We start from the raw sequence: 17,919 nt of genomic DNA, 5'->3' as shown, positions 1-17,919 counted from the left end.
ACATTACATTTAACTATGTAATCAGAAGCATATGTAAAAGAAAATACAAGAAAATTAAAATACTTACCCGACAATCGAACTGTCTTGAAAAACACAAGAGTGAATAAAAATGTGAGATGAGAAGAAATTAGATGAATTAACGATATTTAGTTAACAACCTTAGAAACAGACAACAACCGGGACGAGTTGCAACAAAATACAACTCTCCGTATAATGGTACAGGCTAAAAAGTATCAATGAAACACGCACATCTTACTCTCCCATGTATAGGTACTTTCTGCTGTCTGTAGCGTAAATTAGCCAGTAATTTTTCAGTTATATATATATATTAATCTATAACGCCACTAACTGCCTGTATTGCATCATATTTTGTCCTTTTAATGTTAATATTGCAATTTCCTAAGCAAAATATTTGTTTTTAATCTTTTACTTAATTTTTAGCTTCCGTTTCTTTAGTTTGATTTGACAATTATCGTGCTTACTTGATAACACTTGGTTATCACATGTTAAAGTTAGTGATAGCATATTAAATGCAGTGAACATACTTTCGAAGAGAGATCGAGAAAGATCTGCGAATAAGGTGGCGGCGACGCTGTTGTTGTTGCATAATCCCAAGTAGGTCAGGACTGAGCAATCACATTATCAAGTATATTCTTTCCTAAAACGATAGGGTGATTTGGCTGTTATTTCTAGCAATCAGATGACCACACATAAATCCCTTTTCGGTTCTCTTTTTAACCATTTTGTTACTGTATTTATTTTGAGATGCTCTGTGTTTCTGTCAGTTACTTTAAATATAGCAAAAGAATTTAGTAAAATAACTTAGTTATCATTCAGCTAGTGTTAGGAACATAAATTGTGACTTAGGTTTGGTAGAAGATTTTAATTCAAAACTTATGAAAACAAGATTTTTGTACTACAGAGCCAGAGCCGGTTTCAGCCGGGTTGGTAATGAAAGGGTATATTCAAATAAATAAGCGAAAAGGCATTTCCCATGCTTGATATGATTTTACATCTATGTTTCCTTGCTGGCATGGGTTGGACTAGTTTTATGGCCAAAATACTCTTTCTGTTGCCAACCCATTGAGTTACTTTTTCCGGCACACGGGGACACCGTATAACTATTCTAAACCTAAGATACACTCGTACACTAGATTATACATTTAAATCCAAAAATATTTCAAATAAAAACCAAAGCTCAGTGGTTGGAACGAGTAAATGATTTACTGGAGATAATTTTTTTACAGCTTGTTTTTGTAAATTCAAAACCTCACACGAGTACAGTTGAGAAAGTAAGGGGTTATAATTAAATAGATTAGTAAGGCAGTGAAGTGGAAGACTCGTTAGAGTGTAGGTTCAAGAGTGTTTCTTGTGGGGGTTTTTCATATTCTGAGTTCAAATACCACTGAGATCAACGTTGCTTTCCTCTTGTTAGGGTTGATAAAATCAGTACCAGTTATGTGCTGGAGTCAATGTAATCAACTAGCTCTTCCCCTAAAATTTCAGTCCCTGTGCCTAGTGCCTACAGCAGAAAGAATTATTACATACATTAGTAAGGCAGTGGGCTGGAAGAATCATTACAGTGCCAGACAGTATTTGGTCCACTAGAGTAGCTGGGGGGAGGGACACTTTTGGGTCTGCTGTAGGTAATATGTGGGGTGTGGGGGTAGCAAATGGAAGGGCTGCCCTGAGACACACACTCTAGCTACGCTAGTGATTTGTTCCAAATATCTATGCTCAGAGTCCAAATTCCACTGAGGTCAACATTGCCTTTCATCCTTTTGGGGTTGATATAATAAGTACTATTCAAGTGCTGAGGTCAATGGTATCAGCTAACACCCTCAGCTCAAAATTGTTGACCTTGTGTCTAAAATTGTAACATCACAGGACTCGAAATTATGTTCAGTTCCCTAACATAATCACCCTACCATTTTATCATCATCATCATCATCGTTTAACGTCCGTTTTCCATGCTAGCATGGAAATTTAAAGTTGTCGTTCTAGGCATAGGAGTGGCTGTGTGATAAGTAGCTTGCATACCAACCACATGGTTCCGGGTTCAGTCCCACTGTGTGGCACCTTGGGTAAGTGTCTTCTACTATGGCCTCAGGGCGACCAGGGTCTGGGAAGCCAGGAGGCTGCACCAGGCTCCAGTCTGATCTGGCAGTGTTTCTACAGCTGGATGCCCTTCCTAATGCCAACCACTCCGTGAGTGTAGTGGGTGCTTTTTATGTGCAAAAAAAAAAAAAAGCACCCACTACACTCACGGAGTGGTTATATGAGTGAAATTAGTGTCTGAACCAAAAAATTAAAGTGAATTCCTAGAGTCACTATAAATCAACTAATGAAGAAATAGCAGCAAAATTTTCCTCAAATAGCACACTACTGTCATAATCAAAGGTTAAGGTACATTGGATAATGTATAGCCCACAAAAGACAGAATTATCACAGTTGGAATGCTTATGATAAATAGGTCTATACAATCAGTAACCTGGAATTGAACAGCAATGTCAACCCATGCTACTTCACTCTTTGTATCATCCAATTTGAAAATTTTTGAAATGTAGCATAAAATATAGAAACTGGAATCAAAAAGGCTATGTAAAAAAATCTTAACTTAAAGTTGTCATTCTAGGCATAGGAGTGGCTGTGTGGTAAGTAGCTTGCTTACCAACCACATGGTTCCGGGTTCAGTCCCACTGTGTGGCACCTTGGAAAGTGTCTTCTACTATAGCCTCAGGCCGACCAAAGCCTTGTGAGTGGATTTGGTAGACGGAAACTGAAAGAAGCCCATCGTATGTACGTATGTATATATGTATGTGTTTGTATATATTTGTGTGTCTGTTTGTCCCACCAACATCACTTGACAACTGATGCTGGTGTGTTTACATCCCTGTAACTTAGCAGTTCAGCAAAAGAGACTGATAGAATAAGTACTGGGCTTACAAAGAATAAGTCCTAAGGTCGATTTGCTCAACTAAAGGCGGTGCTCCAGCATGGCCACAGTCAAAATGACTGAAACAAGTAAGAGAGTAAAGAACAAAAGAGAGTCTATTGAAATCCTTTTAAGTACTGTTTAATTTATTTCTTTACTACCCACAAGGGGCTAAACATAGAGGGGACAAACAAGGACAGACAAAGGGATTAAGTCGATTATATCAACCCAGTGCGAAACTGGTACTTTATCTATCGACCCCGAAAGGATGAAAGGCAAAGTCGACCCCGGTGGAATTTGAACTCAGAACGTAACGACAGACGAAATACTGCTAAGCATTTCGTCCAGAGTGCTAACGTTTCTGCCAGCTTGCCGCCTGTTTAATAAACAGATTCATTCAATTTCATACATTTTCAAATTTTTAGTTATTTCTCAAAATTCAAGACACATCAGTGCTGATCACACATCAGTGGTGGTGACAAGGAAAAGGCATCCACTTATACTCTTGGAGTGATTGGTGTAAGAAAGGGCATCAAGCTGGAGAAACAACGCCAAACCAGACTAGAGTGGTGGCACATCTCTCCAGTTTTCCAGTTCCAGTCAAACCATTTAATCCATGCCAGCAAATAAAATGGACGCTAAATGATGCTGATGCTGATAGATCTTTTAAAATATTGATTTTCTTTGATCACGTTCAGTCAATGTTTGATTCGGCATTGCTGGTTCATCTTTCCTCTATCACATCGAACTGCATTTGCCTACAAGGTTTCCCTAATACGATGTCTGATCAATAAGTATCCGGACTATTGCCATAGTAATGAAGCTAAAGCACGCAGAGTAAAGCCACTTGGCAAAAATTTACCTTGAACTCTGCTGTGCATGTGCACTAAGTTTTAACATTCTAGCTCACTTCTGCTGTTTACAGCAGTGCTTGGAAGGAAGGTGTGTAGTGTGTGATTGTTGCATTGACTATGACAGAGACAGTTGTCATGGCAACACCTGCTCAGAGACCTGTGCAAAGTTGCAGAAAGTGTATGGAGAGGAGTGTCTGAGCCACACACAAGCGTATGAGTGGTCCAGATGTTTCCAAGATGGTCGAAAAATGTCGATATTGACGAATGTTCTGGGAGACTCACAACCAGCAGAACTGAGAAAAACATCGCTGATGTGCATATAGCTGTGAGGGGAAATCATTGAATCACCATCTGTGAGTTATCAGAGGATGTGCAGATTAGTTACGGTTCAGTTCAGTCCATTATCATTGAAGATTTGGGTATGAGATGTGTTTGCCAAGTTTGTGCCAAAACTGCATTCAGCTGACCAAGAAGACACTCAGGTTTCAGTTGCACAAGATTTCGTTGATTGTGTCGAGAAAGATGAAAACTTTTTAAAAACTTTGCATAGGCCTTTGGCAAAATTTGATGCAGATTCTCTGCTCAACTTTCTGTCATGGTCAATGTGATGATCACACTACACACCTTCCTTCCAAGCACTGCTGTAAACAGCGGAAGTGAGTTAGAACATTAAAAGTTCGTGCATATGCATGGCAGAGTTCAAGGTCAATTCATGCCAAACAACTTCACTCTGTGTGATTTAGTTTTATTACTATGGGAAGTCTGAATACTTATTGATCAGACTGTGTATATCTGAACCAAATGCTAATAATAAGTATGAGACAGTATAAGCTTTCTGGGTTCATGGTGATCTCACTGTCCTCCAGGATACAACACCAATCAACACAACTGAGATAATATGAAATATAGTTCCGCAAGTATATGAATCTAGTCATCTCTACAAACACCATCTGTCTTGTTTCTGGATTGCTTCCCAGCCAAATAGAGGTATTTGGCTCAACATTGTCCCCTTCTCAACAATGAGAACATATGTATTGGAGTTACCTTGTATTTTACTGTATGTGTGAACCCCATAAATGCCACTGTGGAATTACTGTCTTATCACCATAGTACACTTGCTCTCCTACCATCATAGTGTGGGATTATGCTAATATCTCTGACAACCCACAAAGACTATGATATGTCCGGTATTTTGATGATGTAACTGTGTCATCTGCTTGACTGGCTCATACGGCGTACCTCGCCGACTGACCCTGCTTGCTGTGTCTGTCCACTATTTATCAGTAGTGGAATAGCCCACTTCTCACTTGGGGGTGTCCACCACAACACCTCCCCGCTTTGTGATTTTTTTCCTTTCACACAAGATTATTATATTATTTTTTCTTGAAAATGCCACAGGTAGTACCAGTCTACATTGTTTACCAGTAGAGCTACTAACACATAGCAACATGACTTAAATCTTTCACATGGACTTATTATATTATTATTATTTTTCCTTCCACACAGAATTATTTTTCTCTTCAGAATGCCACAGGTAGTACCAGTCTACATTGTTTACTGGTAACTCTACTAACACATAGCGACCTGACTTAAATTCCTTCACATACTGTTTTATCAGACATTTTTTCTTCAGAATCTTTTTTCAAAAGAATTTATATATTTCTCACTGTGTGCATATTATTTTTCACTGTGTGTGTAGTTCAGTTCTGTGTTAGTCTTATCCGCTACTGTGTGCAGTTTGACTCCTCACCACCACTGATATGTCCCGCATTGTGACGACATGACTTCATTGTCTGAGTAACTGGCCCATATGGGATACCTCGCCAACTGATCCTGCTTGCTGTGTCTGTCAACTATTTATCAGTAGTGGAACAGCCCACTTCTCATTTGGGGGTGTCTGCCACAACAGAATACTAAACAGTGCACTTTGTATATTCAAATGTCATACAGTCCACAGGCATAAACCTATACAATGAAACAAAAATACTAAGAATGACAGATGAGCAGGCATGCAAGGAGTATGGTTTACTTTTACAGTAAGCTACAAACCTCGCAGTCCTACTACATAAAAAGAAAAATCCCCTCCAAACACTCAGACACAGGTACAACACTCATGAACACCCATGCCGGTGGCACATAAAAGGCACCCATCACATTCTTTAATAAAGTGGTTGGCATTAAGAAGGGCATCCAGCCATAGAAACCATGCCACAAGAGACAATTGGAGTTTGGACAGCTCCTCAGCTGACCAACTTCTGTAAAACCATTCAACCCATGATAGCATGGAAAACGGACGCTAAATGATGATGATGATGATGAAGAACAATACTAAAACACCATCCTAAAACCGCATGTCTCCCACTCAGCCCAGACAAACATAAAAAAAAAAGAATATAGAAATTGCTCTGGGATCAATGACCTTATTAGCTCTAAACACCACTGATAGTAAGTACAGAAAAAACTGGATACTGAAGGAAATTCAACATGTCTAAATTGTCACACCACACCCCTACACCACACCACCCCATCGCACACTGCATGTCCAACTGTGCAGTCTGGTTCTCAGCGAGGCAGAAACATGCCATAGGATTATTTGATCAGAGCTGATCTGGAACAGCACAACAGTAAATGCTTTTCATTAAATTTCTTCATCCTTATATTTAATACATTGTTGAAGCAATGTGTGTATGTGTATGGCTCCTTGTCTTAGCATTGCATGACAGTTGTAAGTTAAGTGTCACCATCGTACAAGAAGTGTCATTCATTTTCAGTCTCCCATGGAAACATGTCCAACTAAGGGGAAATGGGAAATATTACCTCACTTGGAAACTGGCGAAATTGGGCAGCAGGAAGGGGAATCCATCTAGAAAATCTACCTCAACAATTTTTATCTGACCCTGCAAGCAAGGGACGAGTGGATACTGACAAACAAAAAGAAAAATGGTAATACAACAGACTTTCACATCATTTCTTGTGTTGTGTGCGAGAGACTCGAAATAAAGGCACCTACTTTCTCTTCGCTCTGATGGAGACCCTTCAGCGGTTACAGATCCTTTGACACAGCCCGACCCAAACGCTAGAGATAGCAGCTGCTTCACCCAACCTTAACAACGTGATCACCTGTCTTAACCCCTCAACGACCTGACTCGAAAAGGCAGAATGCCCTGCTCGCTGCGCGCACGTGACGGCTGCCCCTTCCAGTCAGCTCCCCAGCTGCTGATGTCATCCCACATTTCTGTCTACCAAATTCTACTCACAAGTTATTGGCCAGTCCATAGCTACAATAGAAGAGACTTGCCCAAGGTATCAAGCAGTATGATGAAACCATAGAACCACATAGTTGCAAAGCAAACTGCTTAAACACATAGCTGTACCTTCACCTCTGTTTAACTGTAAATGATACAAAACATAAATAGGTGCATGTAAACTGTAATTAATCCTAACATGTCTGGAGAGGAAATTGAATACCACTTCCATAAATTAAAGGCTTACAGTCAAGCAGCTAGTTTGAGCGAATAGTCTTTAATATCTTTTAACATTCAAATTACTCTGTCAAGAGTCATGCTTATTTTTTCACATTGTTTTCAATTAATCAATTATTAGTTCATAGCTTCAAAATTTCACTGGTGTGATTATTTTTAGAATGACATTTTAGGGTAAGGGTGAGAGGCCAGATCTGGATGGCTTGAACATAAAACAGATAGAATATTTGGGTTGGATATGGTCAGTTAAATGTTAAAGGGTTAAAAATGCCTTATTATTAAATGTCATAAACATAAATTCTATCAGAAACTTGAAAAAATCCATCTAACCCATGCCAGCATGGACAACAGATGTTAAATGATGATGATAATGGTTACCTATATATCATCATCATCATCATCATCGTTTAGCGTCCGTTTTCCATGCTAGCATGGGTTGGACGGTTCTACTGGGGTCTGTAAAGCCAGAAGGCTTCATCAGGCCCAGTCAAATCTGGCAGTGTTTCTACGGCTGGATGCCCTTCCTAACGCCAACCACTCCGTATATATATATATATATATATATATGCTCCAGCATGGCCACAGTCAAATGACAGAAATAAGTAAAAGAGTATATATATATATTAATAAATAAAGCATATGCATATATACATACATATATGTACGTACCTACCTCTACATGTATATATACACGCATATATGGGTACAGGACACCAAAAAAAAAACGTCGAACACAATGAGAAATGAAAACATAAACACAAAACCAAGGAACTGGACATTTTTCTTAAACAACAAAAAAATAGAGTACAGGACAAATAACACAAGGAAAATTTCCCTTCTTCAGTCGCCTCTGTTTCATCTACTCTGTGTTTCGAAGGTGAAGGCGATACGCATCTTCAATAGAAACTTTCCTTCCTGCGAAAAGCAGGATCTCAAATAAAATTTGAGATCTTTTTGCAGAGGGGTAAAAATGGTAACAAAAACAGGACAGTAATGACAGTACAAAATATAAACAGTAAAAGACAGGACAAGGAGAATAACAAGACAAGAAGGGCTGTTAAGCCGAATGAAAAAAAGTATTACGAACGCTATTTTTGAGGACGGCGAAGGAACAAAGAAAATGCCGTCCACACTTCAAAGAAGTCAGGCCAGAAAGACAGTAGCAGAGCTCTCGTCGCAGATTAACAGCGGGAGGGAGGTGGAGGAGCAAGAGAAAGGGAGAGAAAAAAAGGGAATAGTTGTGAGGAAAGCAGAAAGAATGAAGAATGAGAGAGAGGGAGAGAGAGAGTGAAGAATGAGAGAGAGGGAGAGACAGTAAAGTAGAAGAAAAGGAAACCAGAAAGAATGAAGGCTGAGAAAAGGAGGGGACAGAAAGGTCAAGAGTGCGCATCATTATTAATATCAAGAACAATCTTACTTAGAAATGGATGCGTGCGTTCCGTCATATAATATATTAATAAATAAAAAATATGCATATATATATATATATATAAACCTATATATATGTAGGAGTGGCTGTGTGGTAAGTAGCTTGCTAACCAACCACATGGTTCCGGGTTCAGTCCCACTGCGTGGCATCTTGGGCAACTGTCATCTGCTATAGCCCCAGGCCAACCAATGCCTTGTGAGTGAATTTGGTAGATGGAAACTGAAAGAAGCCTGTCGTATATATGTATATATATGTATGTGTGTGTGTTTGTGTATCTGTGTTTGTCCCCCTAGCATTGCTTGACAACCGATGCTGGTGTGTTTACGTCCCCTTCACTTAGTGGTTCGGCAAAAGAGACCAATAGAACAAATACTGGGCTTACAAAGAATAAGTCCCGGGGTCGATTTGCTCGACTAAAGGCGGTGCTCCAGCATGGCCGCAGTCAAATGACTGAAACAAGTAAAAGAGTAAAGAGTAAAGAGTAAGAAATATATATATGAGTGTGTGTGCGCGCACATGCACACTTGTGTGTGGTGTTGTCTGTCTATCTATATGTGTCTTTGTGACTATGTCACAACACAACCCACTACCACTACTTGACAACGAGTGTTAGTGTCTTTATGTCCCTTATAACTTAACAGTTCGCCAAAAGAGACTAACAGAATAAGTACCAGACCTAAAACAAAATAAGTGTTGGGGGCCGATTAGTTTGGCTAAAGCCTTCATGTCAGTGCTCCAGCATGGTCCACAGTCCAATGACTGAAATTAGTAAAAGATGAAGGTAAAAAAAAAATATAAATAGATGGAATGGTCATAATGGGAGTAATCTTGATCATTGGTTTGCTTGTTCAGGACTGATTTGGGATTAAACAACAACAATCGCAAGTGAGATTGAACAAATTATCTGTTGCATCAGAATCATTATTCCAAGAAGAGTCAAAAAGTGTTGGATAGCAGTATCGGCAGAGGAATGGACACATACAAAACACTAGCATCATAATGTTACAACTATCTATATAATGATGCACAAAGGCCAAATGTGTTATGCTATCATGAGGCTAGCTGAAGGGAGAGACAAAGAGAGAGTGGAGGGAGAGAGAGAGAGAGAAGTGTTAACGACATGAGGTAGGTGGAAAGATAATAGTTATTCTGTTAAGATGTTGTCAAGTAGTTAGTTCAAAAGAAAAACAAAACATAGCAGGGAGAGAGAGAGAGAGAGAGAGAGAGAGACAGTGTGTTAGCACTGAGAAGTGAGAGAAAGGTATTGCTGTTACATTGTGTTGTTAGTTAGTTGAAGAAAAAGGTTGCAAGTTGAAAGAGAGAGATATAAACATGTTAAGTGCAAGAACATGTGGTATAGTTGCAGCAAAAGGTAAAGAGAAGATAGGGGTGGGAGTGAGGGAGTGACTGTTGACTGAAAGGAACATGGGAATGGAAAACAGTTACATGATTTTAAAAGTTGCATAATGGAATATTGTGAAAGACAGCAAAAATAAAGTTTATTTGTTATTATAGTTTTTAATGATGAATCATTTCTATATCTTCAATGTATCAATGTATCTATGAGGATAGATAGATTCATTGAAAAATAGAAGATAGAAAGATGGATAGATAGATAAGTTGGTAGATAAGTAGGTTGAAAGATAGATAGACAGAGAGGTAGGTAGGTAGGTAGGTAGATAGGTAGGTAGGTAGGTAGGTAGGTAAGTAGGAGTTATGCAGGTAAGTTGACAGATAGATAGATAGATTTATTGATTGATTGATTGATTGCCCTTTCAATACTGCCCATGGGGATTTTTACATCTTCTCAAGAATTAAATGTTTCCTAAAAGTACACAATTTCATCATACAATTTTCAAAATAATCATGGCATTTCCATAGGTACCGCTAGTCTATATTATTAGCTTAACACTTTGCCTGTCCAAAGTATTTTCATAAGGTTGTCCTAAACATTCATGCATGTTTTCAGGTTTTTAGTTAACCCTTGTTTCATACGTTCTGACTAATATAAAGCTTTCCTTTCGTAAGTCCCAAGTTACTCTAGTGGATGAAAAAAATTGATTATGTGTATCATATATGATATATGGATGCCAGGGAAATATGTTCTGGCAGAGGGTAAATTCCCAACAATGTGTAATATTATGCTGTTTATTCTTGTAGGTAGAAACTCCATAAGATGTACCCATTGTAAGCTATGGACACATAAAAGGTGCAGCAACATCAGAGGAAGGTTAACAGGGAAAATAGTTTTTGTGTATGGAAGGTGTACAGGTAGAATACACACTAAAAATGTACAGAAAATAAACACCATCATATGACAGGGGAAAAAACTAGAAGTAATTGATAGCTTCTACTACCTAGGTGACTGAGTCAGTTGCAGGGGTGTATGCATACACCCCTGCTTAGGTGCAAGAATAAGAATAGGCTGGGTAAAGTTCAGATAGCTCCTACTTCTGTTGGAAACAAAGGGCCTCTCTCTCAGAGTGAAAGGCAGATTGCATGATACCTGTGTGCAAACAGCCATGCTACACAACAGTGAAACATGGGCTGTGACCACCAAGTGTAGGCTTGACAGAAATGAAGCTAGTATGCTTCACTGAATGTGCATGCATGACAAAGTGCAAGTGTCTTGAGAGAAAAGTTGGACATAAAAGGCATCAGATGTGGTGTGCAAGAGAGACAAATGTGCTGGTATGGTCATGTGATGTGTATGGACAAGGACAGCTGTGTGAAGAAGTGCCAATCTCTAACAGCAGAGGGAACCTGTGAAAGGGGTAGACCCAGGAAGAATGGGACAAGGTGGTGAAGCATGATCTTCAAATGTAGGGTTTCACAGAGGTAATGACAAGTGCTTGAGACCTTTAGCGATATGCCATGCTTGAGAAAACCTGTCAACTCAAGTGAAATAGTTGTCTGACTGATGCCAGTGTTGTATAACAGGTACACAAAAGAAAAAAAAGCACTCTTCAAATGTTGGGCTATATACCATGTTTGAGAAGACCCATCAAGCTAAATGAAAATCATAGTTGTGACTGATGCCAGTGTCACATAACTGGCATGTAAAAAGCACCACTCAAATGTTGAGCCTCACGGTGACAATGACCGGAGACTGAGGTGCCAATGGCACATAAAAAGCACTGCTCGAACATTGGGCCTCACAGAGGCAGTGACAAGGGACTGAGAGCTTTGGAAATATATTGTGTTTTAGAAGACCTGTCAAGCAAAGTGAGATCATGGTGATAACTGACGCTGGTGTTATATAATTGGCGCCCATACCGGTGACATGTAAAAAGCACTCACTGCACTCTCAAAGTGGTTGGCATTAGGAAGAACATCCAGCCATAGAAACCATGCCAAATCAAATTGGAGCCTAGGGCAACTCCCCAGCTTACCACCTTTCAGTCAAACCGTCCAGCCCATGCCAGTACGGAAAATGGACGTTAAGGGAGGAGGAGGATCCTTTCTTTATATCAAAATGAAGTTGTATCTTTTCGGTTTGAACGGCAGTTTTTCTAGTGGTGTCATATGAAATTGTCACCCATAATTATGACCCTAGTATCAATCTATTGCATTTCAATCTGTTTTAGGGTTAGGGTTAGGGTTAGGGGTGGGGGAAGGGTATTTTTTTTTCTTCACAAATATAAATAAACCCAATCTGTTTCTTAAACGAGGGACATATTCATTCAGGACAGAATGTTTTTTTTTACCTCAATGGATGTCAGTGATTGGTTGAAATTGCAGAAATTGAAAAAAAAAAAAAAATTTCTTACAAACTATAGAATTTTCTCAATAAAGCCAAGAGAAAAAGATGTCTTATAAACACATTCTACCAGTATACGAAGTTTAAAATTTTTTAGTTACCTAGAAATTATGTTAAAAACTGCCGTTCAAACCGAAAAGATCCAATATCTTTGCTCTCAGAACACCATTATTTCTCGTAGGCTTTCTGATAGCCCTTTCATTAAAATACATTAAAAATTAGCTTAAGATGTCATTAGTTCCAAGAAGTCATTGATATTTTTTCTCACCGCCTAATCATTTCTAGTCAACTATTTAATGCTAAGAGCACGAGATAATTAAACATTATAAACCATTCATGTATATTGTTTCTTTTTCTGTTTTTTATTTACTCTTTTACTCTTTTACTTGTTTAAGTCATTTGACTGCGGCCATGCTGGAGCACCACCTTTAGTCGAGCAAATCGACCCCAGGACTTATTCTTTGTAAGCCCAGTACTTATTCTATCGTTCTCTTTTTGCCGAACCACTAAGTGATGGGGACGTAAATACACCAGCATTGGTTGTCAAACGATGGTGGGGGGACAAACACAGACACACAAACATACATATATATATACATATATACGACAGGCTTCTTTCAGTTTCCGTCTACCAAATCTACTCACAAGGCATTGGTCGGCCTGATATCTATCTATTTATTTATTTTATTTTAATTTTGTCACTGCATAATTGTTTCTCTAAAATTTAAGTTGACTTTAGTTAGTGGCAGAAACAATAGCCAACGCTGTTGTCTCCCTTACATCTGAACTTTTACGCTTGAGAACGCGTGTGTTACAAACTGTTAGAAGGCATGGGAGCTCATCGGTCGATGTATCTCAAGGGAAGCCACTGTGTAATTATTCATGAGTATGCACGACTATACATCGTATATACCCCTCAATATTTTGAAAGTAATGGTTATAATTAGAGTAAAAGTTTATAATTAATTATTATTACTTTCTGAAGGCTGTGAGCTAACAGAATCGTTCATGCATCGGACAAAATGCTCGGTGGTATTCTTTCAAGTTTTTTACGTTCTGAGTTCAAATTCCACCGAGGTCGACTTTGCTTTCATCTTTTCAGGGGTCAAAAAATTGAGTACCAGTTGAACATTGGAGTCAATGCAATCAACTTAGGATCTTTTCGGTTTGAACGGCAGTTTTTTTCTAGCGGTGTCATATGAAATTGCCCCCTATAATTATGACCCTAGTATCGATCTATTGCATTTCAATCTGTTTTAGAGTTAGGGTTGGGGTTGGGGGTATCTTTTTTTCTTCACAAATATAAATAAACCCAATCTGTTTCTTAAACGAGGGACATATTCATACGGCACAGAATGTTTTTTTTACCTCAATGGACGTCAGTGATTGGTTGAAATTGCAGAAATTGAAGAAAAAAAAACAAATTTCTTACAAACTATTGAATTTTCTCAATAAAGCCAAGAGAAAAAGATGTTTTATAAACACATTCTACCAGTATATGAAGTTTGAAATTTTTTAGTTACCTAGAAATTATGTTAAAAACTGCCGTTCAAACCGAAAAGATCCTCAACTTTTCCTCTCCCCTAAAATGACTGGCCTTGTGCTGAAATTTAAAATCATTATTATTTACTTTCTGTATTTAAATTCCACCGAGGTGGCTTTACATTCTGAGTTCAAATCAGCTTTACCTATCATCCCTCTGAATCAATAAGATACAACATCAGTCAAATACTGGCGTCGTTGTATCAAATTATCCATTTCTCTTCGAAATTGTTGGCCTGGGACATTAATTGGAAACAAATTTTGGTTCTACAAAGAAATTAACATCATTTGAAATATTCAGTTTCATATCTAAATGATAGAGAGATCTTTCCGGTTTGAACGGCAGTTTTTAACATAATTTCTAGGTAACTAAAAAATTTTAAACTTCATATACTGGTAGAATGTGTTTATAAAACATCTTTTTCTCTTGGCTTTATTGAGAAGATTCTATGGTTTGTAAGATATTTGTTATTTTTTTTTCTTCAATTTCTGCAATTTCAACCAATCACTGACGTCCACTGAGGTAAAAAAAACATTCTGTGCCGTATGAATATGTCCCTCGTTTAAGAAACAGATTGGGTTTATTTATATTTGTGAAGAAAAAAAGATACCCTTCCTCCCACCCCTAACCCTAACCCTAAAACAGATTGAAATGCAACAGATTGATACTAGGGTCATAATTATGGGTGACAATTTCATATGACACCGCTAGAAAAATCTGCCGTTCAAACCGAAAAGATCCATACATTTTAATAAACATAGTTTCATTTGAGTTTGGAGTCGAAACTTAAATTCTACCCTGTTAATCAAAAAGTTACCTTCGTTAATCGTTAATCTGTTGACCAAGAAGGGACTTCATTAGTCGTTACTCCATTAATTCTTTGAAAACGTAACAGAAATTAATGTTAACTTTTATTGGAAAAAGACATAACTGCAGTTTAATACCCCACGGAATTTGTTGCCTCATAACTTCCAGAAAAACGGATACCTTTTAACAAAACATTCACCAAATAATCACTTATATCCTGTAGATTAAGTGTATGCAAAGATATGTTGAAAGACAATTTTCTGGGGGGTTTGGGGAGAGGAGTTTTGGAAAATTCACACGACCCGACATTTTCCTCCTCATAACTTTCCGGAAAATAGATATTTTTTAATGAAATTTTATACAAATACCTTTCAGACAGTGTAGATTACGATTACAAAGAAATTTGTGGGCAAAATTTTTGGAAGTGGGTAGGAGGAGTTTCTAGAAAACGGAGTTTCGGATCAGACAGCCCACATAAGTTGGAATTTTTCCAATGATTTTCACTAAAGTCTTCAGAATGATGGGAGGCATCTTTTCACGTAAAAGAAAGATAAGAATTTTGAAAATTTATTTTTTCACTCCTGCCACCCCTCACCACCTCAGTCCGAAACAATTTTGGCCATTTTTTTTTCTATTATTACTTCACATTTAAAACCCATGAGAGAAACATTTTAAGTTTTAAAAAAATTGTTAATGATATTTGTGTTCACACCAAAATATTTACTAACTTTTTTCCTTCCATTTATTTTTTCCACTTTATGGAAGGCAATATTTTCTCTGTTGACATCCACCTCAGCAGGGTCAGAGATCAAATGGAAATGCATCAATCACTGTTTCCTCTTGACAGGACAAAGAAATGTCCCGTTGTCATTGCAAGCAACAAGCAGGTGGATTTGGTTTCAAATCTGAGCAGGGCCAAACGAGGTCTTACAAGTTAGTTATAATAAGTGGCATTATAGTGGGGTTGAAAGAATGGCATGTACAATATTAAATATGCTAAGACAATCTGAAAACAATAGAAACTTTTAAACATTTACCGGTTTCTATGAAATTTTGGGGTTAGCGAACTTGAGCTAATGAAAACTAAATGTAACGGAAGTTAATTAGTCCAATAATGATTTTCAAAGTTAACTTAACAGCTAAATCATTAACTTCGTTAATTAATGATTAACGGATTAGCAGACTTATAATAATAATAATAATAATGAAATTATTGTATACAGTGCTCAGGTGCACCACAACTTGTCAGAAAGTGCATATAAAGTACATGCAGTAATGTAAAAATGTCTGGAAAGCGAACAATGTATGAGTCAGATACATGCTTGTGTGTGTATGGAGGGGAGAAAATCAGGTGTAGTGTTAGCGAATCTCAAGAAGCATTGAAGTTTTGAAGGATGCAGTGCTCCAACAACTAACAACTGATGCCGGCAGTTTGTTCCATGCTTCAGCAACTCTCAGCGTGAAAAAATGTTTCCTGAAGTCATGGGAGCTTTGCTGTTTTCTGACTTTGTAAATATGTCCACGGGTGTTAGATGGGTGGAGTTTGAAAAGGTGCTCAGAGTTATTGTTTGTACGATGGTTGATAATTTTATGGGTGTCTGCCAAGTCAGCTGTCAGACGTCGGAGTTTCAATGTGTCCATGCCCAGGGAAGTAAGGCGTTCAGGATATGGCAGATTCCTGATGGAGGGTATTCTTTTGGTTGCACGTCACTGAACGGCTTCCAGACGATTGATATCCTGGGCAAGATAGGGGCTCCAGACCGGTGATGCAAATTCCAGGTGAGGTCTTACCATAGCTATATAAAGCCGCAGATAGATAGCCGGAGAGCGGCTCACAAAGGATTTGGTGAGTGATGCCAAGACACCCTCAGCCTTCTTGACAATTTTAGCGATGTGTTTTGTCCAACGCAAATCACTGTCGACAAATAAAGAGGTCAAGGACAGCAGTTTATATCTGGATTTCAGATGATGATATACAGGGATGGCTGATTGTTCTTGGTTAGTTTCCCAAGATTTTTGTATTGCCAGTTGTTGTTGTGGGTGCAGTCTGCTCAGTCCAACTGGCATCCCTTATCCGTGACTCACCAGACTTGACAAATTTCCAGATTTGCCCATCATCGCGGAGGCTAAAACTCTCCCGTGGCACAGAGTTGTGATTTAGGGAAGCTACAGATCTTAGCTTTGGGCGTACATAGGGTGGAAGGCCAGGACGTGTTCTAAAGTTGATAATGTTGTCACGCCGAGCTCTATCAGCAGCCAGATGGAATGTCCGTGCCTCAGTAAAGCCTGTAAACAACAGCCTGATTAGCCTGGGTTTGGATCCCGGTCGGCCAAGGCGGGAAGCACTTTTTGGAGGGACACAGCTGAGATCCCTAGCTGTGTTTCCAATGAATGCCTGCAGATCTACCACATCTTCCGGCACTCCGATGGCTATTAATTCATGAGTGGCTGGTTCAGCAACTCCCTCGATGCATTGAGGTTCTGTACGAGCTACAGGTAAGTTGCTGAGCAGGGCATTCCGATATGACCCTTCGCTGTGAGTTTTCGGACAGACACTGGTTCTGAGTCCTGCTACTTCACAACTCAAAGCAGAAATCATTCATCTAATTTCTGCAACTTCTGTGCTGATGGTCGATTTCTACTTTAGTTGGGAAGCATCAGGAGAGGAGCGCATGGCTGGTTTTTGTTCCTGCTGATGTACTTCAGCTGGAATGATCAATTTTTGTTGTCGAAGAGCAATAGGGGAGGAAGACACAGGGGGTTTAAGTTTCTGTTTTTGTTGTTCTTCAACATGAATGGCCGATTTTTGTTGCTGCTGTTGAAGAGTGACAGGGGAGGAAGACACGGGCGGCTTCAGTTTTTGCTGTTGTTCTTTATCAACAGGACTGGTTTGGGGAGACAAAGTAGTTCTTATCTCAACGTAAAATTAACAAAGCAAACATTATTTATCTCTCCCCCTTGATCTCTGATATCATCTGACAAATGCCAACCAAGATGGCATGAATCAACCAAGCTTTACCAGTTAGAAATAGCAATCCAAATGCTTATAAATTATATCCCAATGCTGGATGTTCAAGAACTAAATGAAGGGCAGATTTTCAGTCCTAGG

General features: G+C 38.7%; 1 protein-coding gene across 1 annotated transcript in view; it reads right to left on the bottom strand.

Annotated features, from left to right (window-relative positions):
- Positions 1–227, bottom strand: part of LOC115210790 (alanine--tRNA ligase, cytoplasmic) — a 38,584-nt gene extending 38,357 nt beyond the window's left edge. Inside the window, exon 1 of the mRNA XM_029779522.2 lies at positions 68–227. The gene's annotated coding sequence lies outside the window, so the exon portion shown is untranslated. The remainder of the gene's footprint in view (positions 1–67) is intronic.
- Between the last annotated feature and the right edge of the window lie 17,692 nt (positions 228–17,919).

Source organism: Octopus sinensis, linkage group LG4 (genome assembly GCF_006345805.1).
Source record: "Octopus sinensis linkage group LG4, ASM634580v1, whole genome shotgun sequence".
NCBI lineage: Eukaryota > Metazoa > Mollusca > Cephalopoda > Octopoda > Octopodidae > Octopus > Octopus sinensis.
Note: the sequence above shows the minus strand (reverse complement) of the source record. Positions and strands in the feature narration are given on the sequence as shown.